At 35.1% G+C, this 27,488-nt stretch overlaps 38 non-coding genes across 38 annotated transcripts; 24 read left to right on the top strand and 14 right to left on the bottom strand.

Annotated features, from left to right (window-relative positions):
• Positions 1 to 728: 728 nt before the first annotated feature.
• TRNAM-CAU (transfer RNA methionine (anticodon CAU)) lies at positions 729 to 801 on the top strand. Its single transcript has one exon. It is a non-coding gene; the product is annotated as a tRNA-Met (tRNA).
• A 902-nt stretch (positions 802 to 1,703) lies between these two features.
• TRNAE-UUC (transfer RNA glutamic acid (anticodon UUC)) lies at positions 1,704 to 1,775 on the bottom strand. The gene has a single exon. It is a non-coding gene; the product is annotated as a tRNA-Glu (tRNA).
• Positions 1,776 to 1,892: 117 nt separating this feature from the next.
• On the top strand, positions 1,893 to 1,965 carry TRNAM-CAU (transfer RNA methionine (anticodon CAU)). The gene has a single exon. It is a non-coding gene; the product is annotated as a tRNA-Met (tRNA).
• Positions 1,966 to 2,868: 903 nt separating this feature from the next.
• TRNAE-UUC (transfer RNA glutamic acid (anticodon UUC)) lies at positions 2,869 to 2,940 on the bottom strand. Its single transcript has one exon. It is a non-coding gene; the product is annotated as a tRNA-Glu (tRNA).
• A 116-nt stretch (positions 2,941 to 3,056) lies between these two features.
• TRNAM-CAU (transfer RNA methionine (anticodon CAU)) lies at positions 3,057 to 3,129 on the top strand. The gene has a single exon. It is a non-coding gene; the product is annotated as a tRNA-Met (tRNA).
• A 902-nt stretch (positions 3,130 to 4,031) lies between these two features.
• TRNAE-UUC (transfer RNA glutamic acid (anticodon UUC)) lies at positions 4,032 to 4,103 on the bottom strand. The gene has a single exon. It is a non-coding gene; the product is annotated as a tRNA-Glu (tRNA).
• A 117-nt stretch (positions 4,104 to 4,220) lies between these two features.
• On the top strand, positions 4,221 to 4,293 carry TRNAM-CAU (transfer RNA methionine (anticodon CAU)). The gene has a single exon. It is a non-coding gene; the product is annotated as a tRNA-Met (tRNA).
• A 903-nt stretch (positions 4,294 to 5,196) lies between these two features.
• On the bottom strand, positions 5,197 to 5,268 carry TRNAE-UUC (transfer RNA glutamic acid (anticodon UUC)). The gene has a single exon. It is a non-coding gene; the product is annotated as a tRNA-Glu (tRNA).
• A 117-nt stretch (positions 5,269 to 5,385) lies between these two features.
• TRNAM-CAU (transfer RNA methionine (anticodon CAU)) lies at positions 5,386 to 5,458 on the top strand. Its single transcript has one exon. It is a non-coding gene; the product is annotated as a tRNA-Met (tRNA).
• A 1,062-nt stretch (positions 5,459 to 6,520) lies between these two features.
• Positions 6,521 to 6,593, top strand: TRNAM-CAU (transfer RNA methionine (anticodon CAU)). Its single transcript has one exon. It is a non-coding gene; the product is annotated as a tRNA-Met (tRNA).
• A 903-nt stretch (positions 6,594 to 7,496) lies between these two features.
• On the bottom strand, positions 7,497 to 7,568 carry TRNAE-UUC (transfer RNA glutamic acid (anticodon UUC)). The gene has a single exon. It is a non-coding gene; the product is annotated as a tRNA-Glu (tRNA).
• A 117-nt stretch (positions 7,569 to 7,685) lies between these two features.
• On the top strand, positions 7,686 to 7,758 carry TRNAM-CAU (transfer RNA methionine (anticodon CAU)). The gene has a single exon. It is a non-coding gene; the product is annotated as a tRNA-Met (tRNA).
• A 902-nt stretch (positions 7,759 to 8,660) lies between these two features.
• On the bottom strand, positions 8,661 to 8,732 carry TRNAE-UUC (transfer RNA glutamic acid (anticodon UUC)). The gene has a single exon. It is a non-coding gene; the product is annotated as a tRNA-Glu (tRNA).
• A 117-nt stretch (positions 8,733 to 8,849) lies between these two features.
• Positions 8,850 to 8,922, top strand: TRNAM-CAU (transfer RNA methionine (anticodon CAU)). Its single transcript has one exon. It is a non-coding gene; the product is annotated as a tRNA-Met (tRNA).
• A 903-nt stretch (positions 8,923 to 9,825) lies between these two features.
• Positions 9,826 to 9,897, bottom strand: TRNAE-UUC (transfer RNA glutamic acid (anticodon UUC)). Its single transcript has one exon. It is a non-coding gene; the product is annotated as a tRNA-Glu (tRNA).
• A 117-nt stretch (positions 9,898 to 10,014) lies between these two features.
• Positions 10,015 to 10,087, top strand: TRNAM-CAU (transfer RNA methionine (anticodon CAU)). Its single transcript has one exon. It is a non-coding gene; the product is annotated as a tRNA-Met (tRNA).
• Positions 10,088 to 10,989: 902 nt separating this feature from the next.
• On the bottom strand, positions 10,990 to 11,061 carry TRNAE-UUC (transfer RNA glutamic acid (anticodon UUC)). The gene has a single exon. It is a non-coding gene; the product is annotated as a tRNA-Glu (tRNA).
• A 117-nt stretch (positions 11,062 to 11,178) lies between these two features.
• On the top strand, positions 11,179 to 11,251 carry TRNAM-CAU (transfer RNA methionine (anticodon CAU)). Its single transcript has one exon. It is a non-coding gene; the product is annotated as a tRNA-Met (tRNA).
• Positions 11,252 to 12,154: 903 nt separating this feature from the next.
• TRNAE-UUC (transfer RNA glutamic acid (anticodon UUC)) lies at positions 12,155 to 12,226 on the bottom strand. The gene has a single exon. It is a non-coding gene; the product is annotated as a tRNA-Glu (tRNA).
• A 117-nt stretch (positions 12,227 to 12,343) lies between these two features.
• Positions 12,344 to 12,416, top strand: TRNAM-CAU (transfer RNA methionine (anticodon CAU)). Its single transcript has one exon. It is a non-coding gene; the product is annotated as a tRNA-Met (tRNA).
• Positions 12,417 to 13,478: 1,062 nt separating this feature from the next.
• On the top strand, positions 13,479 to 13,551 carry TRNAM-CAU (transfer RNA methionine (anticodon CAU)). Its single transcript has one exon. It is a non-coding gene; the product is annotated as a tRNA-Met (tRNA).
• A 903-nt stretch (positions 13,552 to 14,454) lies between these two features.
• TRNAE-UUC (transfer RNA glutamic acid (anticodon UUC)) lies at positions 14,455 to 14,526 on the bottom strand. The gene has a single exon. It is a non-coding gene; the product is annotated as a tRNA-Glu (tRNA).
• Positions 14,527 to 14,643: 117 nt separating this feature from the next.
• On the top strand, positions 14,644 to 14,716 carry TRNAM-CAU (transfer RNA methionine (anticodon CAU)). The gene has a single exon. It is a non-coding gene; the product is annotated as a tRNA-Met (tRNA).
• A 1,062-nt stretch (positions 14,717 to 15,778) lies between these two features.
• TRNAM-CAU (transfer RNA methionine (anticodon CAU)) lies at positions 15,779 to 15,851 on the top strand. Its single transcript has one exon. It is a non-coding gene; the product is annotated as a tRNA-Met (tRNA).
• Positions 15,852 to 16,754: 903 nt separating this feature from the next.
• TRNAE-UUC (transfer RNA glutamic acid (anticodon UUC)) lies at positions 16,755 to 16,826 on the bottom strand. The gene has a single exon. It is a non-coding gene; the product is annotated as a tRNA-Glu (tRNA).
• Positions 16,827 to 16,943: 117 nt separating this feature from the next.
• TRNAM-CAU (transfer RNA methionine (anticodon CAU)) lies at positions 16,944 to 17,016 on the top strand. The gene has a single exon. It is a non-coding gene; the product is annotated as a tRNA-Met (tRNA).
• A 1,062-nt stretch (positions 17,017 to 18,078) lies between these two features.
• Positions 18,079 to 18,151, top strand: TRNAM-CAU (transfer RNA methionine (anticodon CAU)). Its single transcript has one exon. It is a non-coding gene; the product is annotated as a tRNA-Met (tRNA).
• A 1,062-nt stretch (positions 18,152 to 19,213) lies between these two features.
• TRNAM-CAU (transfer RNA methionine (anticodon CAU)) lies at positions 19,214 to 19,286 on the top strand. The gene has a single exon. It is a non-coding gene; the product is annotated as a tRNA-Met (tRNA).
• A 903-nt stretch (positions 19,287 to 20,189) lies between these two features.
• TRNAE-UUC (transfer RNA glutamic acid (anticodon UUC)) lies at positions 20,190 to 20,261 on the bottom strand. The gene has a single exon. It is a non-coding gene; the product is annotated as a tRNA-Glu (tRNA).
• A 117-nt stretch (positions 20,262 to 20,378) lies between these two features.
• On the top strand, positions 20,379 to 20,451 carry TRNAM-CAU (transfer RNA methionine (anticodon CAU)). Its single transcript has one exon. It is a non-coding gene; the product is annotated as a tRNA-Met (tRNA).
• Positions 20,452 to 21,513: 1,062 nt separating this feature from the next.
• Positions 21,514 to 21,586, top strand: TRNAM-CAU (transfer RNA methionine (anticodon CAU)). Its single transcript has one exon. It is a non-coding gene; the product is annotated as a tRNA-Met (tRNA).
• Positions 21,587 to 22,649: 1,063 nt separating this feature from the next.
• Positions 22,650 to 22,722, top strand: TRNAM-CAU (transfer RNA methionine (anticodon CAU)). Its single transcript has one exon. It is a non-coding gene; the product is annotated as a tRNA-Met (tRNA).
• A 903-nt stretch (positions 22,723 to 23,625) lies between these two features.
• On the bottom strand, positions 23,626 to 23,697 carry TRNAE-UUC (transfer RNA glutamic acid (anticodon UUC)). The gene has a single exon. It is a non-coding gene; the product is annotated as a tRNA-Glu (tRNA).
• Positions 23,698 to 23,814: 117 nt separating this feature from the next.
• On the top strand, positions 23,815 to 23,887 carry TRNAM-CAU (transfer RNA methionine (anticodon CAU)). Its single transcript has one exon. It is a non-coding gene; the product is annotated as a tRNA-Met (tRNA).
• Positions 23,888 to 24,949: 1,062 nt separating this feature from the next.
• TRNAM-CAU (transfer RNA methionine (anticodon CAU)) lies at positions 24,950 to 25,022 on the top strand. Its single transcript has one exon. It is a non-coding gene; the product is annotated as a tRNA-Met (tRNA).
• A 1,063-nt stretch (positions 25,023 to 26,085) lies between these two features.
• Positions 26,086 to 26,158, top strand: TRNAM-CAU (transfer RNA methionine (anticodon CAU)). The gene has a single exon. It is a non-coding gene; the product is annotated as a tRNA-Met (tRNA).
• Positions 26,159 to 27,061: 903 nt separating this feature from the next.
• TRNAE-UUC (transfer RNA glutamic acid (anticodon UUC)) lies at positions 27,062 to 27,133 on the bottom strand. The gene has a single exon. It is a non-coding gene; the product is annotated as a tRNA-Glu (tRNA).
• A 117-nt stretch (positions 27,134 to 27,250) lies between these two features.
• On the top strand, positions 27,251 to 27,323 carry TRNAM-CAU (transfer RNA methionine (anticodon CAU)). The gene has a single exon. It is a non-coding gene; the product is annotated as a tRNA-Met (tRNA).
• The last annotated feature ends 165 nt before the right edge of the window (positions 27,324 to 27,488 follow it).

Below are 27,488 nucleotides of genomic sequence, written 5' to 3'. Positions count from 1 at the left end.
AATCACTTATCACATTTACAACAATTTTTTATTTTGTGTTTCATGCTTTTTGCCCTGATAGAGGTACATTGCAATCTCCAAGCCTCTATTCTGTTACTTACAATATTGATAGAACATTTGGAAATTTTTCCTCTAAGAATTGGTGGAGTTTTCTGTTTCTAAGATGACATGTGCCCTCAATCTTTTGTTTATTTCTGAATGATTTCAGAGCAAGAATAGTGGGAATTGTGATAATTTATTTCTCAGAATTGGAATCAATACAGAAGAAAGTGGAGCACAAGGCATTGTTCTAGTCTTCTTTGTGATTTGATTCCCTCAGAGCTTTGCAATGCAATCAAAGAGCCACAATTCCATTTCTCACAAAGATTCAGGACATCTTAAATTTTACCTGTCTTCAGTTAAAGACAAATGATAATGGCATAAATATTGTCATAACTGGAAGAAGCAACACACATGTGCAATTGGGACCACATCAAGTACCAATCAGACAGAAGGAAACACTTGGCTGCAATTATTATCTTTTGGTCCTCTGTTTTTGAATCTGTCTTAAAACAGCAATAGGGTTGTATTGGGTGAAAACCAGGAATCCTAACCGCTAGACCATATGGGAAGATGTCGATTGCGTCCTTCACTGTTTCATATAATATAAAAAAAAAACATTTCACTGACATTATTTTGTTAAACAAAAATAATCCCACCATGTCAAAAATGAAGCAAATAAGGAAGGAGCCTTGTTAGCGCAGTAGGTAGCGCGTCAGTCTCATAATCTGAAGGTCGTGAGTTCAATCCTCACACAGGGCATTTTTATTGATGTTTGTTTTGAGAGCATGGCATTGCAATCTAAGAGATGCAGCACTTTGTCTAACAAACTTGACTGCATTCAAATTTTACCTTTCTTGTTGAGTGGAGTATTGTTTTTTTTTTTTTCAAAATAAGCTTTCATAACTCACGTGACCACTAATAGATTTCAGACCAGCAATATCAGAAAAGATATCAAATAATTTGTCCAAGATGGACCCTATTTATATAAAATAGTTAATAGAAATCATTTTTCATGGTCATAGTCAAAACTTTGTCCTCAGAAATCTTACCGCCAATGGATTTTAGACCTTAATTAATGGCAAAGGTGTGTTCAAATCACTTATCACATTTACAACAATTTTTTATTTTGTGTTTCATGCTTTTTGCCCTGATAGAGGTACATTGCAATCTCCAAGCCTCTATTCTGTTACTTACAATATTGATAGAACATTTGGAAATTTTTCCTCTAAGAATTGGTGGAGTTTTCTGTTTCTAAGATGACATGTGCCCTCAATCTTTTGTTTATTTCTGAATGATTTCAGAGCAAGAATAGTGGGAATTGTGATAATTTATTTCTCTGAATTGGAATCAATACAGAAGAAAGTGGAGCACAAGGCATTGTTCTAGTCTTCTTTGTGATTTGATTCCCTCAGAGCTTTGCAATGCAATCAAAGAGCCACAATTCCATTTCTCACAAAGATTCAGGACATCTTAAATTTTACCTGTCTTCAGTTAAAGACAAATGATAATGGCATAAATATTGTCATAACTGGAAGAAGCAACACACATGTGCAATTGGGACCACATCAAGTACCAATCAGACAGAAGGAAACACTTGGCTGCAATTATTATCTTTTGGTCCTCTGTTTTTGAATCTGTCTTAAAACAGCAATAGGGTTGTATTCCCATACCGGGAGTCAAACCCGGGCCGCCTGGGAGAAAACCAGGAATCCTAACCGCTAGACCATATGGGAAGATGTCGATTGCGTCCTTCACTGTTTCATATAATATAAAAAAAAACATTTCACTGACATTATTTTGTTAAACAAAAATAATCCCACCATTTCAAAAATGAAGAAAATAAAGCAGGAGCCTTGTTAGCGCAGTAGGTAGCGCGTCAGTCTCATAATCTGAAGGTCGTGAGTTCAATCCTCACACAGGGCATTTTTATTGATGTTTGTTTTGAGAGCATGGCATTGCAATCTAAGAGATGCAGCACTTTGTCTAACAAACTTGACTGCATTCAAATTTTACCTTTCTTGTTGAGTGGAGTATTCTGTTTTTTTTTTTTCAAAATAAGCTTTCATAACTCACGTGACCACTAATAGATTTCAGACCAGCAATATCAGAAAAGATATCAAATAATTTGTCCAAGATGAACCCTATTTATATAAAATAGTTAATAGAAATCATTTTTCATGGTCATAGTCAAAACTTTGTCCTCAGAAATCTTACCGCCAATGGATTTTAGACCTTAATTAATGGCAAAGGTGTGTTCAAATCACTTATCACATTTACAACAATTTTTTATTTTGTGTTTCATGCTTTTTGCCCTGATAGAGGTACATTGCAATCTCCAAGCCTCTATTCTGTTACTTACAATATTGATAGAACATTTGGAAATTTTTCCTCTAAGAATTGGTGGAGTTTTCTGTTTCTAAGATGACATGTGCCCTCAATCTTTTGTTTATTTCTGAATGATTTCAGAGCAAGAATAGTGGGAATTGTGATAATTTATTTCTCTGAATTGGAATCAATACAGAAGAAAGTGGAGCACAAGGCATTGTTCTAGTCTTCTTTGTGATTTGATTCCCTCAGAGCTTTGCAATGCAATCAAAGAGCCACAATTCCATTTCTCACAAAGATTCAGGACATCTTAAATTTTACCTGTCTTCAGTTAAAGACAAATGATAATGGCATAAATATTGTCATAACTGGAAGAAGCAACACACATGTGCAATTGGGACCACATCAAGTACCAATCAGACAGAAGGAAACACTTGGCTGCAATTATTATCTTTTGGTCCTCTGTTTTTGAATCTGTCTTAAAACAGCAATAGGGTTGTATTCCCATACCGGGAGTCAAACCCGGGCCGCCTGGGAGAAAACCAGGAATCCTAACCGCTAGACCATATGGGAAGATGTCGATTGCGTCCTTCACTGTTTCATATAATATAAAAAAAACATTTCACTGACATTATTTTGTTAAACAAAAATAATCCCACCATGTCAAAAATGAAGTAAATAAGGCAGGAGCCTTGTTAGCGCAGTAGGTAGCGCGTCTGTCTCATAATCTGAAGGTCGTGAGTTCAATCCTCACACAGGGCATTTTTATTGATGTTTGTTTTGAGAGCATGGCATTGCAATCTAAGAGATGCAGCACTTTGTCTAACAAACTTGACTGCATTCAAATTTTACCTTTCTTGTTGAGTGGAGTATTGTTTTTTTTTTTTTCAAAATAAGCTTTCATAACTCACGTGACCACTAATAGATTTCAGACCAGCAATATCAGAAAAGATATCAAATAATTTGTCCAAGATGGACCCTATTTATATAAAATAGTTAATAGAAATCATTTTTCATGGTCATAGTCAAAACTTTGTCCTCAGAAATCTTACCGCCAATGGATTTTAGACCTTAATTAATGGCAAAGGTGTGTTCAAATCACTTATCACATTTACAACAATTTTTTATTTTGTGTTTCATGCTTTTTGCCCTGATAGAGGTACATTGCAATCTCCAAGCCTCTATTCTGTTACTTACAATATTGATAGAACATTTGGAAATTTTTCCTCTAAGAATTGGTGGAGTTTTCTGTTTCTAAGATGACATGTGCCCTCAATCTTTTGTTTATTTCTGAATGATTTCAGAGCAAGAATAGTGGGAATTGTGATAATTTATTTCTCTGAATTGGAATCAATACAGAAGAAAGTGGAGCACAAGGCATTGTTCTAGTCTTCTTTGTGATTTGATTCCCTCAGAGCTTTGCAATGCAATCAAAGAGCCACAATTCCATTTCTCACAAAGATTCAGGACATCTTAAATTTTACCTGTCTTCAGTTAAAGACAAATGATAATGGCATAAATATTGTCATAACTGGAAGAAGCAACACACATGTGCAATTGGGACCACATCAAGTACCAATCAGACAGAAGGAAACACTTGGCTGCAATTATTATCTTTTGGTCCTCTGTTTTTGAATCTGTCTTAAAACAGCAATAGGGTTGTATTCCCATACCGGGAGTCAAACCCGGGCCGCCTGGGAGAAAACCAGGAATCCTAACCGCTAGACCATATGGGAAGATGTCGATTGCATCCTTCACTGTTTCATATAATATAAAAAAAAACATTTCACTGACATTATTTTGTTAAACAAAAATAATCCCACCATTTCAAAAATGAAGAAAATAAAGCAGGAGCCTTGTTAGCGCAGTAGGTAGCGCGTCAGTCTCATAATCTGAAGGTCGTGAGTTCAATCCTCACACAGGGCATTTTTATTGATGTTTGTTTTGAGAGCATGGCATTGCAATCTAAGAGATGCAGCACTTTGTCTAACAAACTTGACTGCATTCAAATTTTACCTTTCTTGTTGAGTGGAGTATTCTGTTTTTTTTTTTTCAAAATAAGCTTTCATAACTCACGTGACCACTAATAGATTTCAGACCAGCAATATCAGAAAAGATATCAAATAATTTGTCCAAGATGAACCCTATTTATATAAAATAGTTAATAGAAATCATTTTTCATGGTCATAGTCAAAACTTTGTCCTCAGAAATCTTACCGCCAATGGATTTTAGACCTTAATTAATGGCAAAGGTGTGTTCAAATCACTTATCACATTTACAACAATTTTTTATTTTGTGTTTCATGCTTTTTGCCCTGATAGAGGTACATTGCAATCTCCAAGCCTCTATTCTGTTACTTACAATATTGATAGAACATTTGGAAATTTTTCCTCTAAGAATTGGTGGAGTTTTCTGTTTCTAAGATGACATGTGCCCTCAATCTTTTGTTTATTTCTGAATGATTTCAGAGCAAGAATAGTGGGAATTGTGATAATTTATTTCTCTGAATTGGAATCAATACAGAAGAAAGTGGAGCACAAGGCATTGTTCTAGTCTTCTTTGTGATTTGATTCCCTCAGAGCTTTGCAATGCAATCAAAGAGCCACAATTCCATTTCTCACAAAGATTCAGGACATCTTAAATTTTACCTGTCTTCAGTTAAAGACAAATGATAATGGCATAAATATTGTCATAACTGGAAGAAGCAACACACATGTGCAATTGGGACCACATCAAGTACCAATCAGACAGAAGGAAACACTTGGCTGCAATTATTATCTTTTGGTCCTCTGTTTTTGAATCTGTCTTAAAACAGCAATAGGGTTGTATTCCCATACCGGGAGTCAAACCCGGGCCGCCTGGGAGAAAACCAGGAATCCTAACCGCTAGACCATATGGGAAGATGTCGATTGCGTCCTTCACTGTTTCATATAATATAAAAAAAAACATTTCACTGACATTATTTTGTTAAACAAAAATAATCCCACCATGTCAAAAATGAAGTAAATAAGGCAGGAGCCTTGTTAGCGCAGTAGGTAGCACGTCAGTCTCATAATCTGAAGGTCGTGAGTTCAATCCTCACACAGGGCATTTTTATTGATGTTTGTTTTGAGAGCATGGCATTGCAATCTAAGAGATGCAGCACTTTGTCTAACAAACTTGACTGCATTCAAATTTTACCTTTCTTGTTGAGTGGAGTATTGTTTTTTTTTTTTTCAAAATAAGCTTTCATAACTCACGTGACCACTAATAGATTTCAGACCAGCAATATCAGAAAAGATATCAAATAATTTGTCCAAGATGGACCCTATTTATATAAAATAGTTAATAGAAATCATTTTTCATGGTCATAGTCAAAACTTTGTCCTCAGAAATCTTACTGCCAATGGATTTTAGACCTTAATTAATGGCAAAGGTGTGTTCAAATCACTTATCACATTTACAACAATTTTTTATTTTGTGTTTCATGCTTTTTGCCCTGATAGAGGTACATTGCAATCTCCAAGCCTCTATTCTGTTACTTACAATATTGATAGAACATTTGGAAATTTTTCCTCTAAGAATTGGTGGAGTTTTCTGTTTCTAAGATGACATGTGCCCTCAATCTTTTGTTTATTTCTGAATGATTTCAGAGCAAGAATAGTGGGAATTGTGATAATTTATTTCTCAGAATTGGAATCAATACAGAAGAAAGTGGAGCACAAGGCATTGTTCTAGTCTTCTTTGTGATTTGATTCCCTCAGAGCTTTGCAATGCAATCAAAGAGCCACAATTCCATTTCTCACAAAGATTCAGGACATCTTAAATTTTACCTGTCTTCAGTTAAAGACAAATGATAATGGCATAAATATTGTCATAACTGGAAGAAGCAACACACATGTGCAATTGGGACCACATCAAGTACCAATCAGACAGAAGGAAACACTTGGCTGCAATTATTATCTTTTGGTCCTCTGTTTTTGAATCTGTCTTAAAACAGCAATAGGGTTGTATTGGGTGAAAACCAGGAATCCTAACCGCTAGACCATATGGGAAGATGTCGATTGCGTCCTTCACTGTTTCATATAATATAAAAAAAAAACATTTCACTGACATTATTTTGTTAAACAAAAATAATCCCACCATTTCAAAAATGAAGCAAATAAGGCAGGAGCCTTGTTAGCGCAGTAGGTAGTGCGTCAGTCTCATAATCTGAAGGTCGTGAGTTCAATCCTCACACAGGGCATTTTTATTGATGTTTGTTTTGAGAGCATGGCATTGCAATCTAAGAGATGCAGCACTTTGTCTAACAAACTTGACTGCATTCAAATTTTACCTTTCTTGTTGAGTGGAGTATTCTGTTTTTTTTTTTTCAAAATAAGCTTTCATAACTCACGTGACCACTAATAGATTTCAGACCAGCAATATCAGAAAAGATATCAAATAATTTGTCCAAGATGGACCCTATTTATATAAAATAGTTAATAGAAATCATTTTTCATGGTCATAGTCAAAACTTTGTCCTCAGAAATCTTACCGCCAATGGATTTTAGACCTTAATTAATGGCAAAGGTGTGTTCAAATCACTTATCACATTTACAACAATTTTTTATTTTGTGTTTCATGCTTTTTGCCCTGATAGAGGTACATTGCAATCTCCAAGCCTCTATTCTGTTACTTACAATATTGATAGAACATTTGGAAATTTTTCCTCTAAGAATTGGTGGAGTTTTCTGTTTCTAAGATGACATGTGCCCTCAATCTTTTGTTTATTTCTGAATGATTTCAGAGCAAGAATAGTGGGAATTGTGATAATTTATTTCTCTGAATTGGAATCAATACAGAAGAAAGTGGAGCACAAGGCATTGTTCTAGTCTTCTTTGTGATTTGATTCCCTCAGAGCTTTGCAATGCAATCAAAGAGCCACAATTCCATTTCTCACAAAGATTCAGGACATCTTAAATTTTACCTGTCTTCAGTTAAAGACAAATGATAATGGCATAAATATTGTCATAACTGGAAGAAGCAACACACATGTGCAATTGGGACCACATCAAGTACCAATCAGACAGAAGGAAACACTTGGCTGCAATTATTATCTTTTGGTCCTCTGTTTTTGAATCTGTCTTAAAACAGCAATAGGGTTGTATTCCCATACCGGGAGTCAAACCCGGGCCGCCTGGGAGAAAACCAGGAATCCTAACCGCTAGACCATATGGGAAGATGTCGATTGCGTCCTTCACTGTTTCATATAATATAAAAAAAAACATTTCACTGACATTATTTTGTTAAACAAAAATAATCCCACCATGTCAAAAATGAAGTAAATAAGGCAGGAGCCTTGTTAGCGCAGTAGGTAGCGCGTCTGTCTCATAATCTGAAGGTCGTGAGTTCAATCCTCACACAGGGCATTTTTATTGATGTTTGTTTTGAGAGCATGGCATTGCAATCTAAGAGATGCAGCACTTTGTCTAACAAACTTGACTGCATTCAAATTTTACCTTTCTTGTTGAGTGGAGTATTGTTTTTTTTTTTTTCAAAATAAGCTTTCATAACTCACGTGACCACTAATAGATTTCAGACCAGCAATATCAGAAAAGATATCAAATAATTTGTCCAAGATGGACCCTATTTATATAAAATAGTTAATAGAAATCATTTTTCATGGTCATAGTCAAAACTTTGTCCTCAGAAATCTTACCGCCAATGGATTTTAGACCTTAATTAATGGCAAAGGTGTGTTCAAATCACTTATCACATTTACAACAATTTTTTATTTTGTGTTTCATGCTTTTTGCCCTGATAGAGGTACATTGCAATCTCCAAGCCTCTATTCTGTTACTTACAATATTGATAGAACATTTGGAAATTTTTCCTCTAAGAATTGGTGGAGTTTTCTGTTTCTAAGATGACATGTGCCCTCAATCTTTTGTTTATTTCTGAATGATTTCAGAGCAAGAATAGTGGGAATTGTGATAATTTATTTCTCTGAATTGGAATCAATACAGAAGAAAGTGGAGCACAAGGCATTGTTCTAGTCTTCTTTGTGATTTGATTCCCTCAGAGCTTTGCAATGCAATCAAAGAGCCACAATTCCATTTCTCACAAAGATTCAGGACATCTTAAATTTTACCTGTCTTCAGTTAAAGACAAATGATAATGGCATAAATATTGTCATAACTGGAAGAAGCAACACACATGTGCAATTGGGACCACATCAAGTACCAATCAGACAGAAGGAAACACTTGGCTGCAATTATTATCTTTTGGTCCTCTGTTTTTGAATCTGTCTTAAAACAGCAATAGGGTTGTATTCCCATACCGGGAGTCAAACCCGGGCCGCCTGGGAGAAAACCAGGAATCCTAACCGCTAGACCATATGGGAAGATGTCGATTGCATCCTTCACTGTTTCATATAATATAAAAAAAAACATTTCACTGACATTATTTTGTTAAACAAAAATAATCCCACCATTTCAAAAATGAAGAAAATAAAGCAGGAGCCTTGTTAGCGCAGTAGGTAGCGCGTCAGTCTCATAATCTGAAGGTCGTGAGTTCAATCCTCACACAGGGCATTTTTATTGATGTTTGTTTTGAGAGCATGGCATTGCAATCTAAGAGATGCAGCACTTTGTCTAACAAACTTGACTGCATTCAAATTTTACCTTTCTTGTTGAGTGGAGTATTCTGTTTTTTTTTTTTCAAAATAAGCTTTCATAACTCACGTGACCACTAATAGATTTCAGACCAGCAATATCAGAAAAGATATCAAATAATTTGTCCAAGATGAACCCTATTTATATAAAATAGTTAATAGAAATCATTTTTCATGGTCATAGTCAAAACTTTGTCCTCAGAAATCTTACCGCCAATGGATTTTAGACCTTAATTAATGGCAAAGGTGTGTTCAAATCACTTATCACATTTACAACAATTTTTTATTTTGTGTTTCATGCTTTTTGCCCTGATAGAGGTACATTGCAATCTCCAAGCCTCTATTCTGTTACTTACAATATTGATAGAACATTTGGAAATTTTTCCTCTAAGAATTGGTGGAGTTTTCTGTTTCTAAGATGACATGTGCCCTCAATCTTTTGTTTATTTCTGAATGATTTCAGAGCAAGAATAGTGGGAATTGTGATAATTTATTTCTCTGAATTGGAATCAATACAGAAGAAAGTGGAGCACAAGGCATTGTTCTAGTCTTCTTTGTGATTTGATTCCCTCAGAGCTTTGCAATGCAATCAAAGAGCCACAATTCCATTTCTCACAAAGATTCAGGACATCTTAAATTTTACCTGTCTTCAGTTAAAGACAAATGATAATGGCATAAATATTGTCATAACTGGAAGAAGCAACACACATGTGCAATTGGGACCACATCAAGTACCAATCAGACAGAAGGAAACACTTGGCTGCAATTATTATCTTTTGGTCCTCTGTTTTTGAATCTGTCTTAAAACAGCAATAGGGTTGTATTCCCATACCGGGAGTCAAACCCGGGCCGCCTGGGAGAAAACCAGGAATCCTAACCGCTAGACCATATGGGAAGATGTCGATTGCGTCCTTCACTGTTTCATATAATATAAAAAAAAACATTTCACTGACATTATTTTGTTAAACAAAAATAATCCCACCATGTCAAAAATGAAGTAAATAAGGCAGGAGCCTTGTTAGCGCAGTAGGTAGCGCGTCTGTCTCATAATCTGAAGGTCGTGAGTTCAATCCTCACACAGGGCATTTTTATTGATGTTTGTTTTGAGAGCATGGCATTGCAATCTAAGAGATGCAGCACTTTGTCTAACAAACTTGACTGCATTCAAATTTTACCTTTCTTGTTGAGTGGAGTATTGTTTTTTTTTTTTTCAAAATAAGCTTTCATAACTCACGTGACCACTAATAGATTTCAGACCAGCAATATCAGAAAAGATATCAAATAATTTGTCCAAGATGGACCCTATTTATATAAAATAGTTAATAGAAATCATTTTTCATGGTCATAGTCAAAACTTTGTCCTCAGAAATCTTACCGCCAATGGATTTTAGACCTTAATTAATGGCAAAGGTGTGTTCAAATCACTTATCACATTTACAACAATTTTTTATTTTGTGTTTCATGCTTTTTGCCCTGATAGAGGTACATTGCAATCTCCAAGCCTCTATTCTGTTACTTACAATATTGATAGAACATTTGGAAATTTTTCCTCTAAGAATTGGTGGAGTTTTCTGTTTCTAAGATGACATGTGCCCTCAATCTTTTGTTTATTTCTGAATGATTTCAGAGCAAGAATAGTGGGAATTGTGATAATTTATTTCTCTGAATTGGAATCAATACAGAAGAAAGTGGAGCACAAGGCATTGTTCTAGTCTTCTTTGTGATTTGATTCCCTCAGAGCTTTGCAATGCAATCAAAGAGCCACAATTCCATTTCTCACAAAGATTCAGGACATCTTAAATTTTACCTGTCTTCAGTTAAAGACAAATGATAATGGCATAAATATTGTCATAACTGGAAGAAGCAACACACATGTGCAATTGGGACCACATCAAGTACCAATCAGACAGAAGGAAACACTTGGCTGCAATTATTATCTTTTGGTCCTCTGTTTTTGAATCTGTCTTAAAACAGCAATAGGGTTGTATTCCCATACCGGGAGTCAAACCCGGGCCGCCTGGGAGAAAACCAGGAATCCTAACCGCTAGACCATATGGGAAGATGTCGATTGCATCCTTCACTGTTTCATATAATATAAAAAAAAACATTTCACTGACATTATTTTGTTAAACAAAAATAATCCCACCATTTCAAAAATGAAGAAAATAAAGCAGGAGCCTTGTTAGCGCAGTAGGTAGCGCGTCAGTCTCATAATCTGAAGGTCGTGAGTTCAATCCTCACACAGGGCATTTTTATTGATGTTTGTTTTGAGAGCATGGCATTGCAATCTAAGAGATGCAGCACTTTGTCTAACAAACTTGACTGCATTCAAATTTTACCTTTCTTGTTGAGTGGAGTATTCTGTTTTTTTTTTTTCAAAATAAGCTTTCATAACTCACGTGACCACTAATAGATTTCAGACCAGCAATATCAGAAAAGATATCAAATAATTTGTCCAAGATGAACCCTATTTATATAAAATAGTTAATAGAAATCATTTTTCATGGTCATAGTCAAAACTTTGTCCTCAGAAATCTTACCGCCAATGGATTTTAGACCTTAATTAATGGCAAAGGTGTGTTCAAATCACTTATCACATTTACAACAATTTTTTATTTTGTGTTTCATGCTTTTTGCCCTGATAGAGGTACATTGCAATCTCCAAGCCTCTATTCTGTTACTTACAATATTGATAGAACATTTGGAAATTTTTCCTCTAAGAATTGGTGGAGTTTTCTGTTTCTAAGATGACATGTGCCCTCAATCTTTTGTTTATTTCTGAATGATTTCAGAGCAAGAATAGTGGGAATTGTGATAATTTATTTCTCTGAATTGGAATCAATACAGAAGAAAGTGGAGCACAAGGCATTGTTCTAGTCTTCTTTGTGATTTGATTCCCTCAGAGCTTTGCAATGCAATCAAAGAGCCACAATTCCATTTCTCACAAAGATTCAGGACATCTTAAATTTTACCTGTCTTCAGTTAAAGACAAATGATAATGGCATAAATATTGTCATAACTGGAAGAAGCAACACACATGTGCAATTGGGACCACATCAAGTACCAATCAGACAGAAGGAAACACTTGGCTGCAATTATTATCTTTTGGTCCTCTGTTTTTGAATCTGTCTTAAAACAGCAATAGGGTTGTATTCCCATACCGGGAGTCAAACCCGGGCCGCCTGGGAGAAAACCAGGAATCCTAACCGCTAGACCATATGGGAAGATGTCGATTGCGTCCTTCACTGTTTCATATAATATAAAAAAAAACATTTCACTGACATTATTTTGTTAAACAAAAATAATCCCACCATGTCAAAAATGAAGTAAATAAGGCAGGAGCCTTGTTAGCGCAGTAGGTAGCACGTCAGTCTCATAATCTGAAGGTCGTGAGTTCAATCCTCACACAGGGCATTTTTATTGATGTTTGTTTTGAGAGCATGGCATTGCAATCTAAGAGATGCAGCACTTTGTCTAACAAACTTGACTGCATTCAAATTTTACCTTTCTTGTTGAGTGGAGTATTGTTTTTTTTTTTTTCAAAATAAGCTTTCATAACTCACGTGACCACTAATAGATTTCAGACCAGCAATATCAGAAAAGATATCAAATAATTTGTCCAAGATGGACCCTATTTATATAAAATAGTTAATAGAAATCATTTTTCATGGTCATAGTCAAAACTTTGTCCTCAGAAATCTTACTGCCAATGGATTTTAGACCTTAATTAATGGCAAAGGTGTGTTCAAATCACTTATCACATTTACAACAATTTTTTATTTTGTGTTTCATGCTTTTTGCCCTGATAGAGGTACATTGCAATCTCCAAGCCTCTATTCTGTTACTTACAATATTGATAGAACATTTGGAAATTTTTCCTCTAAGAATTGGTGGAGTTTTCTGTTTCTAAGATGACATGTGCCCTCAATCTTTTGTTTATTTCTGAATGATTTCAGAGCAAGAATAGTGGGAATTGTGATAATTTATTTCTCAGAATTGGAATCAATACAGAAGAAAGTGGAGCACAAGGCATTGTTCTAGTCTTCTTTGTGATTTGATTCCCTCAGAGCTTTGCAATGCAATCAAAGAGCCACAATTCCATTTCTCACAAAGATTCAGGACATCTTAAATTTTACCTGTCTTCAGTTAAAGACAAATGATAATGGCATAAATATTGTCATAACTGGAAGAAGCAACACACATGTGCAATTGGGACCACATCAAGTACCAATCAGACAGAAGGAAACACTTGGCTGCAATTATTATCTTTTGGTCCTCTGTTTTTGAATCTGTCTTAAAACAGCAATAGGGTTGTATTGGGTGAAAACCAGGAATCCTAACCGCTAGACCATATGGGAAGATGTCGATTGCGTCCTTCACTGTTTCATATAATATAAAAAAAAAACATTTCACTGACATTATTTTGTTAAACAAAAATAATCCCACCATTTCAAAAATGAAGCAAATAAGGCAGGAGCCTTGTTAGCGCAGTAGGTAGTGCGTCAGTCTCATAATCTGAAGGTCGTGAGTTCAATCCTCACACAGGGCATTTTTATTGATGTTTGTTTTGAGAGCATGGCATTGCAATCTAAGAGATGCAGCACTTTGTCTAACAAACTTGACTGCATTCAAATTTTACCTTTCTTGTTGAGTGGAGTATTCTGTTTTTTTTTTTTCAAAATAAGCTTTCATAACTCACGTGACCACTAATAGATTTCAGACCAGCAATATCAGAAAAGATATCAAATAATTTGTCCAAGATGGACCCTATTTATATAAAATAGTTAATAGAAATCATTTTTCATGGTCATAGTCAAAACTTTGTCCTCAGAAATCTTACCGCCAATGGATTTTAGACCTTAATTAATGGCAAAGGTGTGTTCAAATCACTTATCACATTTACAACAATTTTTTATTTTGTGTTTCATGCTTTTTGCCCTGATAGAGGTACATTGCAATCTCCAAGCCTCTATTCTGTTACTTACAATATTGATAGAACATTTGGAAATTTTTCCTCTAAGAATTGGTGGAGTTTTCTGTTTCTAAGATGACATGTGCCCTCAATCTTTTGTTTATTTCTGAATGATTTCAGAGCAAGAATAGTGGGAATTGTGATAATTTATTTCTCTGAATTGGAATCAATACAGAAGAAAGTGGAGCACAAGGCATTGTTCTAGTCTTCTTTGTGATTTTATTCCCTCAGAGCTTTGCAATGCAATCATAGAGCCACAATTCCATTTCTCACAAAGATTCAGGACATCTTAAATTTTACCTGTCTTCAGTTAAAGACAAATGCTAATGGCATAAATATTGTCATAACTGGAAGAAGCAACACACATGTGCAATTGGGACCACATCAGGTACCAATCAGACAGAAGGAAACACTTGGCTGCAATTATTATCTTTTGGTCCTCTGTTTTTGAATCTGTCTTAAAACAGCAATAAGGTTGTATTCCCATACCGGGAGTCGAACCCGGGCCGCCTGGGTGAAAACCAGGAATCCTAACCGCTAGACCATATGGGAAGATGTTGATTGCGTCCTTCACTGTTTCATATAATATAAAAAAAAACATTTCACTGACATTATTTTGTTAAACAAAAATAATCCCACCATTTCAAAAATGAAGCAAATAAAGCAGGAGCCTTGTTAGCGCAGTAGGTAGCGCGTCAGTCTCATAATCTGAAGGTCGTGAGTTCAATCCTCACACAGGGCATTTTTATTGATGTTTGTTTTGAGAGCATGGCATTGCAATCTAAGAGATGCAGCACTTTGTCTAACAAACTTGACTGCATTCAAATTTTACCTTTCTTGTTGAGTGGAGTATTGTTTTTTTTTTTTTCAAAATAAGCTTTCATAACTCACGTGACCACTAATAGATTTCAGACCAGCAATATCAGAAAAGATATCAAATAATTTGTCCAAGATGGACCCTATTTATATAAAATAGTTAATAGAAATCATTTTTCATGGTCATAGTCAAAACTTTGTCCTCAGAAATCTTACTGCCAATGGATTTTAGACCTTAATTAATGGCAAAGGTGTGTTCAAATCACTTATCACATTTACAACAATTTTTTATTTTGTGTTTCATGCTTTTTGCCCTGATAGAGGTACATTGCAATCTCCAAGCCTCTATTCTGTTACTTACAATATTGATAGAACATTTGGAAATTTTTCCTCTAAGAATTGGTGGAGTTTTCTGTTTCTAAGATGACATGTGCCCTCAATCTTTTGTTTATTTCTGAATGATTTCAGAGCAAGAATAGTGGGAATTGTGATAATTTATTTCTCAGAATTGGAATCAATACAGAAGAAAGTGGAGCACAAGGCATTGTTCTAGTCTTCTTTGTGATTTGATTCCCTCAGAGCTTTGCAATGCAATCAAAGAGCCACAATTCCATTTCTCACAAAGATTCAGGACATCTTAAATTTTACCTGTCTTCAGTTAAAGACAAATGATAATGGCATAAATATTGTCATAACTGGAAGAAGCAACACACATGTGCAATTGGGACCACATCAAGTACCAATCAGACAGAAGGAAACACTTGGCTGCAATTATTATCTTTTGGTCCTCTGTTTTTGAATCTGTCTTAAAACAGCAATAGGGTTGTATTGGGTGAAAACCAGGAATCCTAACCGCTAGACCATATGGGAAGATGTCGATTGCGTCCTTCACTGTTTCATATAATATAAAAAAAAAACATTTCACTGACATTATTTTGTTAAACAAAAATAATCCCACCATTTCAAAAATGAAGCAAATAAGGCAGGAGCCTTGTTAGCGCAGTAGGTAGTGCGTCAGTCTCATAATCTGAAGGTCATGAGTTCAATCCTCACACAGGGCATTTTTATTGATGTTTGTTTTGAGAGCATGGCATTGCAATCTAAGAGATGCAGCACTTTGTCTAACAAACTTGACTGCATTCAAATTTTACCTTTCTTGTTGAGTGGAGTATTCTGTTTTTTTTTTTTCAAAATAAGCTTTCATAACTCACGTGACCACTAATAGATTTCAGACCAGCAATATCAGAAAAGATATCAAATAATTTGTCCAAGATGGACCCTATTTATATAAAATAGTTAATAGAAATCATTTTTCATGGTCATAGTCAAAACTTTGTCCTCAGAAATCTTACCGCCAATGGATTTTAGACCTTAATTAATGGCAAAGGTGTGTTCAAATCACTTATCACATTTACAACAATTTTTTATTTTGTGTTTCATGCTTTTTGCCCTGATAGAGGTACATTGCAATCTCCAAGCCTCTATTCTGTTACTTACAATATTGATAGAACATTTGGAAATTTTTCCTCTAAGAATTGGTGGAGTTTTCTGTTTCTAAGATGACATGTGCCCTCAATCTTTTGTTTATTTCTGAATGATTTCAGAGCAAGAATAGTGGGAATTGTGATAATTTATTTCTCTGAATTGGAATCAATACAGAAGAAAGTGGAGCACAAGGCATTGTTCTAGTCTTCTTTGTGATTTTATTCCCTCAGAGCTTTGCAATGCAATCATAGAGCCACAATTCCATTTCTCACAAAGATTCAGGACATCTTAAATTTTACCTGTCTTCAGTTAAAGACAAATGCTAATGGCATAAATATTGTCATAACTGGAAGAAGCAACACACATGTGCAATTGGGACCACATCAGGTACCAATCAGACAGAAGGAAACACTTGGCTGCAATTATTATCTTTTGGTCCTCTGTTTTTGAATCTGTCTTAAAACAGCAATAAGGTTGTATTCCCATACCGGGAGTCGAACCCGGGCCGCCTGGGTGAAAACCAGGAATCCTAACCGCTAGACCATATGGGAAGATGTTGATTGCGTCCTTCACTGTTTCATATAATATAAAAAAAAACATTTCACTGACATTATTTTGTTAAACAAAAATAATCCCACCATTTCAAAAATGAAGCAAATAAGGCAGGAGCCTTGTTAGCGCAGTAGGTAGCACGTCAGTCTCATAATCTGAAGGTCGTGAGTTCAATCCTCACACAGGGCATTTTTATTGATGTTTGTTTTGAGAGCATGGCATTGCAATCTAAGAGATGCAGCACTTTGTCTAACAAACTTGACTGCATTCAAATTTTACCTTTCTTGTTGAGTGGAGTATTGTTTTTTTTTTTTTCAAAATAAGCTTTCATAACTCACGTGACCACTAATAGATTTCAGACCAGCAATATCAGAAAAGATATCAAATAATTTGTCCAAGATGGACCCTATTTATATAAAATAGTTAATAGAAATCATTTTTCATGGTCATAGTCAAAACTTTGTCCTCAGAAATCTTACTGCCAATGGATTTTAGACCTTAATTAATGGCAAAGGTGTGTTCAAATCACTTATCACATTTACAACAATTTTTTATTTTGTGTTTCATGCTTTTTGCCCTGATAGAGGTACATTGCAATCTCCAAGCCTCTATTCTGTTACTTACAATATTGATAGAACATTTGGAAATTTTTCCTCTAAGAATTGGTGGAGTTTTCTGTTTCTAAGATGACATGTGCCCTCAATCTTTTGTTTATTTCTGAATGATTTCAGAGCAAGAATAGTGGGAATTGTGATAATTTATTTCTCAGAATTGGAATCAATACAGAAGAAAGTGGAGCACAAGGCATTGTTCTAGTCTTCTTTGTGATTTGATTCCCTCAGAGCTTTGCAATGCAATCAAAGAGCCACAATTCCATTTCTCACAAAGATTCAGGACATCTTAAATTTTACCTGTCTTCAGTTAAAGACAAATGATAATGGCATAAATATTGTCATAACTGGAAGAAGCAACACACATGTGCAATTGGGACCACATCAAGTACCAATCAGACAGAAGGAAACACTTGGCTGCAATTATTATCTTTTGGTCCTCTGTTTTTGAATCTGTCTTAAAACAGCAATAGGGTTGTATTGGGTGAAAACCAGGAATCCTAACCGCTAGACCATATGGGAAGATGTCGATTGCGTCCTTCACTGTTTCATATAATATAAAAAAAAAACATTTCACTGACATTATTTTGTTAAACAAAAATAATCCCACCATTTCAAAAATGAAGCAAATAAGGCAGGAGCCTTGTTAGCGCAGTAGGTAGCACGTCAGTCTCATAATCTGAAGGTCGTGAGTTCAATCCTCACACAGGGCATTTTTATTGATGTTTGTTTTGAGAGCATGGCATTGCAATCTAAGAGATGCAGCACTTTGTCTAACAAACTTGACTGCATTCAAATTTTACCTTTCTTGTTGAGTGGAGTATTGTTTTTTTTTTTTTCAAAATAAGCTTTCATAACTCACGTGACCACTAATAGATTTCAGACCAGCAATATCAGAAAAGATATCAAATAATTTGTCCAAGATGGACCCTATTTATATAAAATAGTTAATAGAAATCATTTTTCATGGTCATAGTCAAAACTTTGTCCTCAGAAATCTTACTGCCAATGGATTTTAGACCTTAATTAATGGCAAAGGTGTGTTCAAATCACTTATCACATTTACAACAATTTTTTATTTTGTGTTTCATGCTTTTTGCCCTGATAGAGGTACATTGCAATCTCCAAGCCTCTATTCTGTTACTTACAATATTGATAGAACATTTGGAAATTTTTCCTCTAAGAATTGGTGGAGTTTTCTGTTTCTAAGATGACATGTGCCCTCAATCTTTTGTTTATTTCTGAATGATTTCAGAGCAAGAATAGTGGGAATTGTGATAATTTATTTCTCAGAATTGGAATCAATACAGAAGAAAGTGGAGCACAAGGCATTGTTCTAGTCTTCTTTGTGATTTGATTCCCTCAGAGCTTTGCAATGCAATCAAAGAGCCACAATTCCATTTCTCACAAAGATTCAGGACATCTTAAATTTTACCTGTCTTCAGTTAAAGACAAATGATAATGGCATAAATATTGTCATAACTGGAAGAAGCAACACACATGTGCAATTGGGACCACATCAAGTACCAATCAGACAGAAGGAAACACTTGGCTGCAATTATTATCTTTTGGTCCTCTGTTTTTGAATCTGTCTTAAAACAGCAATAGGGTTGTATTGGGTGAAAACCAGGAATCCTAACCGCTAGACCATATGGGAAGATGTCGATTGCGTCCTTCACTGTTTCATATAATATAAAAAAAAAACATTTCACTGACATTATTTTGTTAAACAAAAATAATCCCACCATTTCAAAAATGAAGCAAATAAGGCAGGAGCCTTGTTAGCGCAGTAGGTAGTGCGTCAGTCTCATAATCTGAAGGTCGTGAGTTCAATCCTCACACAGGGCATTTTTATTGATGTTTGTTTTGAGAGCATGGCATTGCAATCTAAGAGATGCAGCACTTTGTCTAACAAACTTGACTGCATTCAAATTTTACCTTTCTTGTTGAGTGGAGTATTCTGTTTTTTTTTTTTCAAAATAAGCTTTCATAACTCACGTGACCACTAATAGATTTCAGACCAGCAATATCAGAAAAGATATCAAATAATTTGTCCAAGATGGACCCTATTTATATAAAATAGTTAATAGAAATCATTTTTCATGGTCATAGTCAAAACTTTGTCCTCAGAAATCTTACCGCCAATGGATTTTAGACCTTAATTAATGGCAAAGGTGTGTTCAAATCACTTATCACATTTACAACAATTTTTTATTTTGTGTTTCATGCTTTTTGCCCTGATAGAGGTACATTGCAATCTCCAAGCCTCTATTCTGTTACTTACAATATTGATAGAACATTTGGAAATTTTTCCTCTAAGAATTGGTGGAGTTTTCTGTTTCTAAGATGACATGTGCCCTCAATCTTTTGTTTATTTCTGAATGATTTCAGAGCAAGAATAGTGGGAATTGTGATAATTTATTTCTCTGAATTGGAATCAATACAGAAGAAAGTGGAGCACAAGGCATTGTTCTAGTCTTCTTTGTGATTTTATTCCCTCAGAGCTTTGCAATGCAATCATAGAGCCACAATTCCATTTCTCACAAAGATTCAGGACATCTTAAATTTTACCTGTCTTCAGTTAAAGACAAATGCTAATGGCATAAATATTGTCATAACTGGAAGAAGCAACACACATGTGCAATTGGGACCACATCAGGTACCAATCAGACAGAAGGAAACACTTGGCTGCAATTATTATCTTTTGGTCCTCTGTTTTTGAATCTGTCTTAAAACAGCAATAAGGTTGTATTCCCATACCGGGAGTCGAACCCGGGCCGCCTGGGTGAAAACCAGGAATCCTAACCGCTAGACCATATGGGAAGATGTTGATTGCGTCCTTCACTGTTTCATATAATATAAAAAAAAACATTTCACTGACATTATTTTGTTAAACAAAAATAATCCCACCATTTCAAAAATGAAGCAAATAAGGCAGGAGCCTTGTTAGCGCAGTAGGTAGCGCGTCAGTCTCATAATCTGAAGGTCGTGAGTTCAATCCTCACACAGGGCATTTTTATTGATGTTTGTTTTGAGAGCATGGCATTGCAATCTAAGAGATGCAGCACTTTGTCTAACAAACTTGACTGCATTCAAATTTTACCTTTCTTGTTGAGTGGAGTATTGTTTTTTTTTTTTTCAAAATAAGCTTTCATAACTCACGTGACCACTAATAGATTTCAGACCAGCAATATCAGAAAAGATATCAAATAATTTGTCCAAGATGGACCCTATTTATATAAAATAGTTAATAGAAATCATTTTTCATGGTCATAGTCAAAACTTTGTCCTCAGAAATCTTACTGCCAATGGATTTTAGACCTTAATTAATGGCAAAGGTGTGTTCAAATCACTTATCACATTTACAACAATTTTTTATTTTGTGTTTCATGCTTTTTGCCCTGATAGAGGTACATTGCAATCTCCAAGCCTCTATTCTGTTACTTACAATATTGATAGAACATTTGGAAATTTTTCCTCTAAGAATTGGTGGAGTTTTCTGTTTCTAAGATGACATGTGCCCTCAATCTTTTGTTTATTTCTGAATGATTTCAGAGCAAGAATAGTGGGAATTGTGATAATTTATTTCTCAGAATTGGAATCAATACAGAAGAAAGTGGAGCACAAGGCATTGTTCTAGTCTTCTTTGTGATTTGATTCCCTCAGAGCTTTGCAATGCAATCAAAGAGCCACAATTCCATTTCTCACAAAGATTCAGGACATCTTAAATTTTACCTGTCTTCAGTTAAAGACAAATGATAATGGCATAAATATTGTCATAACTGGAAGAAGCAACACACATGTGCAATTGGGACCACATCAAGTACCAATCAGACAGAAGGAAACACTTGGCTGCAATTATTATCTTTTGGTCCTCTGTTTTTGAATCTGTCTTAAAACAGCAATAGGGTTGTATTGGGTGAAAACCAGGAATCCTAACCGCTAGACCATATGGGAAGATGTCGATTGCGTCCTTCACTGTTTCATATAATATAAAAAAAAAACATTTCACTGACATTATTTTGTTAAACAAAAATAATCCCACCATTTCAAAAATGAAGCAAATAAGGCAGGAGCCTTGTTAGCGCAGTAGGTAGTGCGTCAGTCTCATAATCTGAAGGTCATGAGTTCAATCCTCACACAGGGCATTTTTATTGATGTTTGTTTTGAGAGCATGGCATTGCAATCTAAGAGATGCAGCACTTTGTCTAACAAACTTGACTGCATTCAAATTTTACCTTTCTTGTTGAGTGGAGTATTCTGTTTTTTTTTTTTCAAAATAAGCTTTCATAACTCACGTGACCACTAATAGATTTCAGACCAGCAATATCAGAAAAGATATCAAATAATTTGTCCAAGATGGACCCTATTTATATAAAATAGTTAATAGAAATCATTTTTCATGGTCATAGTCAAAACTTTGTCCTCAGAAATCTTACTGCCAATGGATTTTAGACCTTAATTAATGGCAAAGGTGTGTTCAAATCACTTATCACATTTACAACAATTTTTTATTTTGTGTTTCATGCTTTTTGCCCTGATAGAGGTACATTGCAATCTCCAAGCCTCTATTCTGTTACTTACAATATTGATAGAACATTTGGAAATTTTTCCTCTAAGAATTGGTGGAGTTTTCTGTTTCTAAGATGACATGTGCCCTCAATCTTTTGTTTATTTCTGAATGATTTCAGAGCAAGAATAGTGGGAATTGTGATAATTTATTTCTCAGAATTGGAATCAATACAGAAGAAAGTGGAGCACAAGGCATTGTTCTAGTCTTCTTTGTGATTTGATTCCCTCAGAGCTTTGCAATGCAATCAAAGAGCCACAATTCCATTTCTCACAAAGATTCAGGACATCTTAAATTTTACCTGTCTTCAGTTAAAGACAAATGATAATGGCATAAATATTGTCATAACTGGAAGAAGCAACACACATGTGCAATTGGGACCACATCAAGTACCAATCAGACAGAAGGAAACACTTGGCTGCAATTATTATCTTTTGGTCCTCTGTTTTTGAATCTGTCTTAAAACAGCAATAGGGTTGTATTGGGTGAAAACCAGGAATCCTAACCGCTAGACCATATGGGAAGATGTCGATTGCGTCCTTCACTGTTTCATATAATATAAAAAAAAAACATTTCACTGACATTATTTTGTTAAACAAAAATAATCCCACCATGTCAAAAATGAAGCAAATAAGGCAGGAGCCTTGTTAGCGCAGTAGGTAGCGCGTCAGTCTCATAATCTGAAGGTCGTGAGTTCAATCCTCACACAGGGCATTTTTATTGATGTTTGTTTTGAGAGCATGGCATTGCAATCTAAGAGATGCAGCACTTTGTCTAACAAACTTGACTGCATTCAAATTTTACCTTTCTTGTTGAGTGGAGTATTCTGTTTTTTTTTTTTCAAAATAAGCTTTCATAACTCACGTGACCACTAATAGATTTCAGACCAGCAATATCAGAAAAGATATCAAATAATTTGTCCAAGATGGACCCTATTTATATAAAATAGTTAATAGAAATCATTTTTCATGGTCATAGTCAAAACTTTGTCCTCAGAAATCTTACCGCCAATGGATTTTAGACCTTAATTAATGGCAAAGGTGTGTTCAAATCACTTATCACATTTACAACAATTTTTTATTTTGTGTTTCATGCTTTTTGCCCTGATAGAGGTACATTGCAATCTCCAAGCCTCTATTCTGTTACTTACAATATTGATAGAACATTTGGAAATTTTTCCTCTAAGAATTGGTGGAGTTTTCTGTTTCTAAGATGACATGTGCCCTCAATCTTTTGTTTATTTCTGAATGATTTCAGAGCAAGAATAGTGGGAATTGTGATAATTTATTTCTCTGAATTGGAATCAATACAGAAGAAAGTGGAGCACAAGGCATTGTTCTAGTCTTCTTTGTGATTTTATTCCCTCAGAGCTTTGCAATGCAATCATAGAGCCACAATTCCATTTCTCACAAAGATTCAGGACATCTTAAATTTTACCTGTCTTCAGTTAAAGACAAATGCTAATGGCATAAATATTGTCATAACTGGAAGAAGCAACACACATGTGCAATTGGGACCACATCAGGTACCAATCAGACAGAAGGAAACACTTGGCTGCAATTATTATCTTTTGGTCCTCTGTTTTTGAATCTGTCTTAAAACAGCAATAAGGTTGTATTCCCATACCGGGAGTCGAACCCGGGCCGCCTGGGTGAAAACCAGGAATCCTAACCGCTAGACCATATGGGAAGATGTTGATTGCGTCCTTCACTGTTTCATATAATATAAAAAAAAACATTTCACTGACATTATTTTGTTAAACAAAAATAATCCCACCATTTCAAAAATGAAGCAAATAAGGCAGGAGCCTTGTTAGCGCAGTAGGTAGCGCGTCAGTCTCATAATCTGAAGGTCGTGAGTTCAATCCTCACACAGGGCATTTTTATTGATGTTTGTTTTGAGAGCATGGCATTGCAATCTAAGAGATGCAGCACTTTGTCTAACAAACTTGACTGCATTCAAATTTTACCTTTCTTGTTGAGTGGAGTATTGTTTTTTTTTTTTTCAAAATAAGCTTTCATAACTCACGTGACCACTAATAGATTTCAGACCAGCAATATCAGAAAAGATATCAAATAATTTGTCCAAGATGGACCCTATTTATATAAAATAGTTAATAGAAATCATTTTTCATGGTCATAGTCAAAACTTTGTCCTCAGAAATCTTACTGCCAATGGATTTTAGACCTTAATTAATGGCAAAGGTGTGTTCAAATCACTTATCACATTTACAACAATTTTTTATTTTGTGTTTCATGCTTTTTGCCCTGATAGAGGTACATTGCAATCTCCAAGCCTCTATTCTGTTACTTACAATATTGATAGAACATTTGGAAATTTTTCCTCTAAGAATTGGTGGAGTTTTCTGTTTCTAAGATGACATGTGCCCTCAATCTTTTGTTTATTTCTGAATGATTTCAGAGCAAGAATAGTGGGAATTGTGATAATTTATTTCTCAGAATTGGAATCAATACAGAAGAAAGTGGAGCACAAGGCATTGTTCTAGTCTTCTTTGTGATTTGATTCCCTCAGAGCTTTGCAATGCAATCAAAGAGCCACAATTCCATTTCTCACAAAGATTCAGGACATCTTAAATTTTACCTGTCTTCAGTTAAAGACAAATGATAATGGCATAAATATTGTCATAACTGGAAGAAGCAACACACATGTGCAATTGGGACCACATCAAGTACCAATCAGACAGAAGGAAACACTTGGCTGCAATTATTATCTTTTGGTCCTCTGTTTTTGAATCTGTCTTAAAACAGCAATAGGGTTGTATTGGGTGAAAACCAGGAATCCTAACCGCTAGACCATATGGGAAGATGTCGATTGCGTCCTTCACTGTTTCATATAATATAAAAAAAAAACATTTCACTGACATTATTTTGTTAAACAAAAATAATCCCACCATTTCAAAAATGAAGCAAATAAGGCAGGAGCCTTGTTAGCGCAGTAGGTAGTGCGTCAGTCTCATAATCTGAAGGTCATGAGTTCAATCCTCACACAGGGCATTTTTATTGATGTTTGTTTTGAGAGCATGGCATTGCAATCTAAGAGATGCAGCACTTTGTCTAACAAACTTGACTGCATTCAAATTTTACCTTTCTTGTTGAGTGGAGTATTCTGTTTTTTTTTTTTCAAAATAAGCTTTCATAACTCACGTGACCACTAATAGATTTCAGACCAGCAATATCAGAAAAGATATCAAATAATTTGTCCAAGATGGACCCTATTTATATAAAATAGTTAATAGAAATCATTTTTCATGGTCATAGTCAAAACTTTGTCCTCAGAAATCTTACTGCCAATGGATTTTAGACCTTAATTAATGGCAAAGGTGTGTTCAAATCACTTATCACATTTACAACAATTTTTTATTTTGTGTTTCATGCTTTTTGCCCTGATAGAGGTACATTGCAATCTCCAAGCCTCTATTCTGTTACTTACAATATTGATAGAACATTTGGAAATTTTTCCTCTAAGAATTGGTGGAGTTTTCTGTTTCTAAGATGACATGTGCCCTCAATCTTTTGTTTATTTCTGAATGATTTCAGAGCAAGAATAGTGGGAATTGTGATAATTTATTTCTCAGAATTGGAATCAATACAGAAGAAAGTGGAGCACAAGGCATTGTTCTAGTCTTCTTTGTGATTTGATTCCCTCAGAGCTTTGCAATGCAATCAAAGAGCCACAATTCCATTTCTCACAAAGATTCAGGACATCTTAAATTTTACCTGTCTTCAGTTAAAGACAAATGATAATGGCATAAATATTGTCATAACTGGAAGAAGCAACACACATGTGCAATTGGGACCACATCAAGTACCAATCAGACAGAAGGAAACACTTGGCTGCAATTATTATCTTTTGGTCCTCTGTTTTTGAATCTGTCTTAAAACAGCAATAGGGTTGTATTGGGTGAAAACCAGGAATCCTAACCGCTAGACCATATGGGAAGATGTCGATTGCGTCCTTCACTGTTTCATATAATATAAAAAAAAAACATTTCACTGACATTATTTTGTTAAACAAAAATAATCCCACCATGTCAAAAATGAAGCAAATAAGGCAGGAGCCTTGTTAGCGCAGTAGGTAGCGCGTCAGTCTCATAATCTGAAGGTCGTGAGTTCAATCCTCACACAGGGCATTTTTATTGATGTTTGTTTTGAGAGCATGGCATTGCAATCTAAGAGATGCAGCACTTTGTCTAACAAACTTGACTGCATTCAAATTTTACCTTTCTTGTTGAGTGGAGTATTCTGTTTTTTTTTTTTCAAAATAAGCTTTCATAACTCACGTGACCACTAATAGATTTCAGACCAGCAATATCAGAAAAGATATCAAATAATTTGTCCAAGATGGACCCTATTTATATAAAATAGTTAATAGAAATCATTTTTCATGGTCATAGTCAAAACTTTGTCCTCAGAAATCTTACCGCCAATGGATTTTAGACCTTAATTAATGGCAAAGGTGTGTTCAAATCACTTATCACATTTACAACAATTTTTTATTTTGTGTTTCATGCTTTTTGCCCTGATAGAGGTACATTGCAATCTCCAAGCCTCTATTCTGTTACTTACAATATTGATAGAACATTTGGAAATTTTTCCTCTAAGAATTGGTGGAGTTTTCTGTTTCTAAGATGACATGTGCCCTCAATCTTTTGTTTATTTCTGAATGATTTCAGAGCAAGAATAGTGGGAATTGTGATAATTTATTTCTCTGAATTGGAATCAATACAGAAGAAAGTGGAGCACAAGGCATTGTTCTAGTCTTCTTTGTGATTTTATTCCCTCAGAGCTTTGCAATGCAATCATAGAGCCACAATTCCATTTCTCACAAAGATTCAGGACATCTTAAATTTTACCTGTCTTCAGTTAAAGACAAATGCTAATGGCATAAATATTGTCATAACTGGAAGAAGCAACACACATGTGCAATTGGGACCACATCAGGTACCAATCAGACAGAAGGAAACACTTGGCTGCAATTATTATCTTTTGGTCCTCTGTTTTTGAATCTGTCTTAAAACAGCAATAAGGTTGTATTCCCATACCGGGAGTCGAACCCGGGCCGCCTGGGTGAAAACCAGGAATCCTAACCGCTAGACCATATGGGAAGATGTTGATTGCGTCCTTCACTGTTTCATATAATATAAAAAAAAACATTTCACTGACATTATTTTGTTAAACAAAAATAATCCCACCATTTCAAAAATGAAGCAAATAAGGCAGGAGCCTTGTTAGCGCAGTAGGTAGCGCGTCAGTCTCATAATCTGAAGGTCGTGAGTTCAATCCTCACACAGGGCATTTTTATTGATGTTTGTTTTGAGAGCATGGCATTGCAATCTAAGAGATGCAGCACTTTGTCTAACAAACTTGACTGCATTCAAATTTTACCTTTCTTGTTGAGTGGAGTATTGTTTTTTTTTTTTTCAAAATAAGCTTTCATAACTCACGTGACCACTAATAGAT

This window comes from Taudactylus pleione, unplaced genomic scaffold (assembly GCF_031769625.1).
Source record: "Taudactylus pleione unplaced genomic scaffold, aTauple2 ptg000248l, whole genome shotgun sequence".
Lineage (NCBI taxonomy): Eukaryota > Metazoa > Chordata > Amphibia > Anura > Myobatrachidae > Taudactylus > Taudactylus pleione.
Note: the sequence above shows the minus strand (reverse complement) of the source record. Positions and strands in the feature narration are given on the sequence as shown.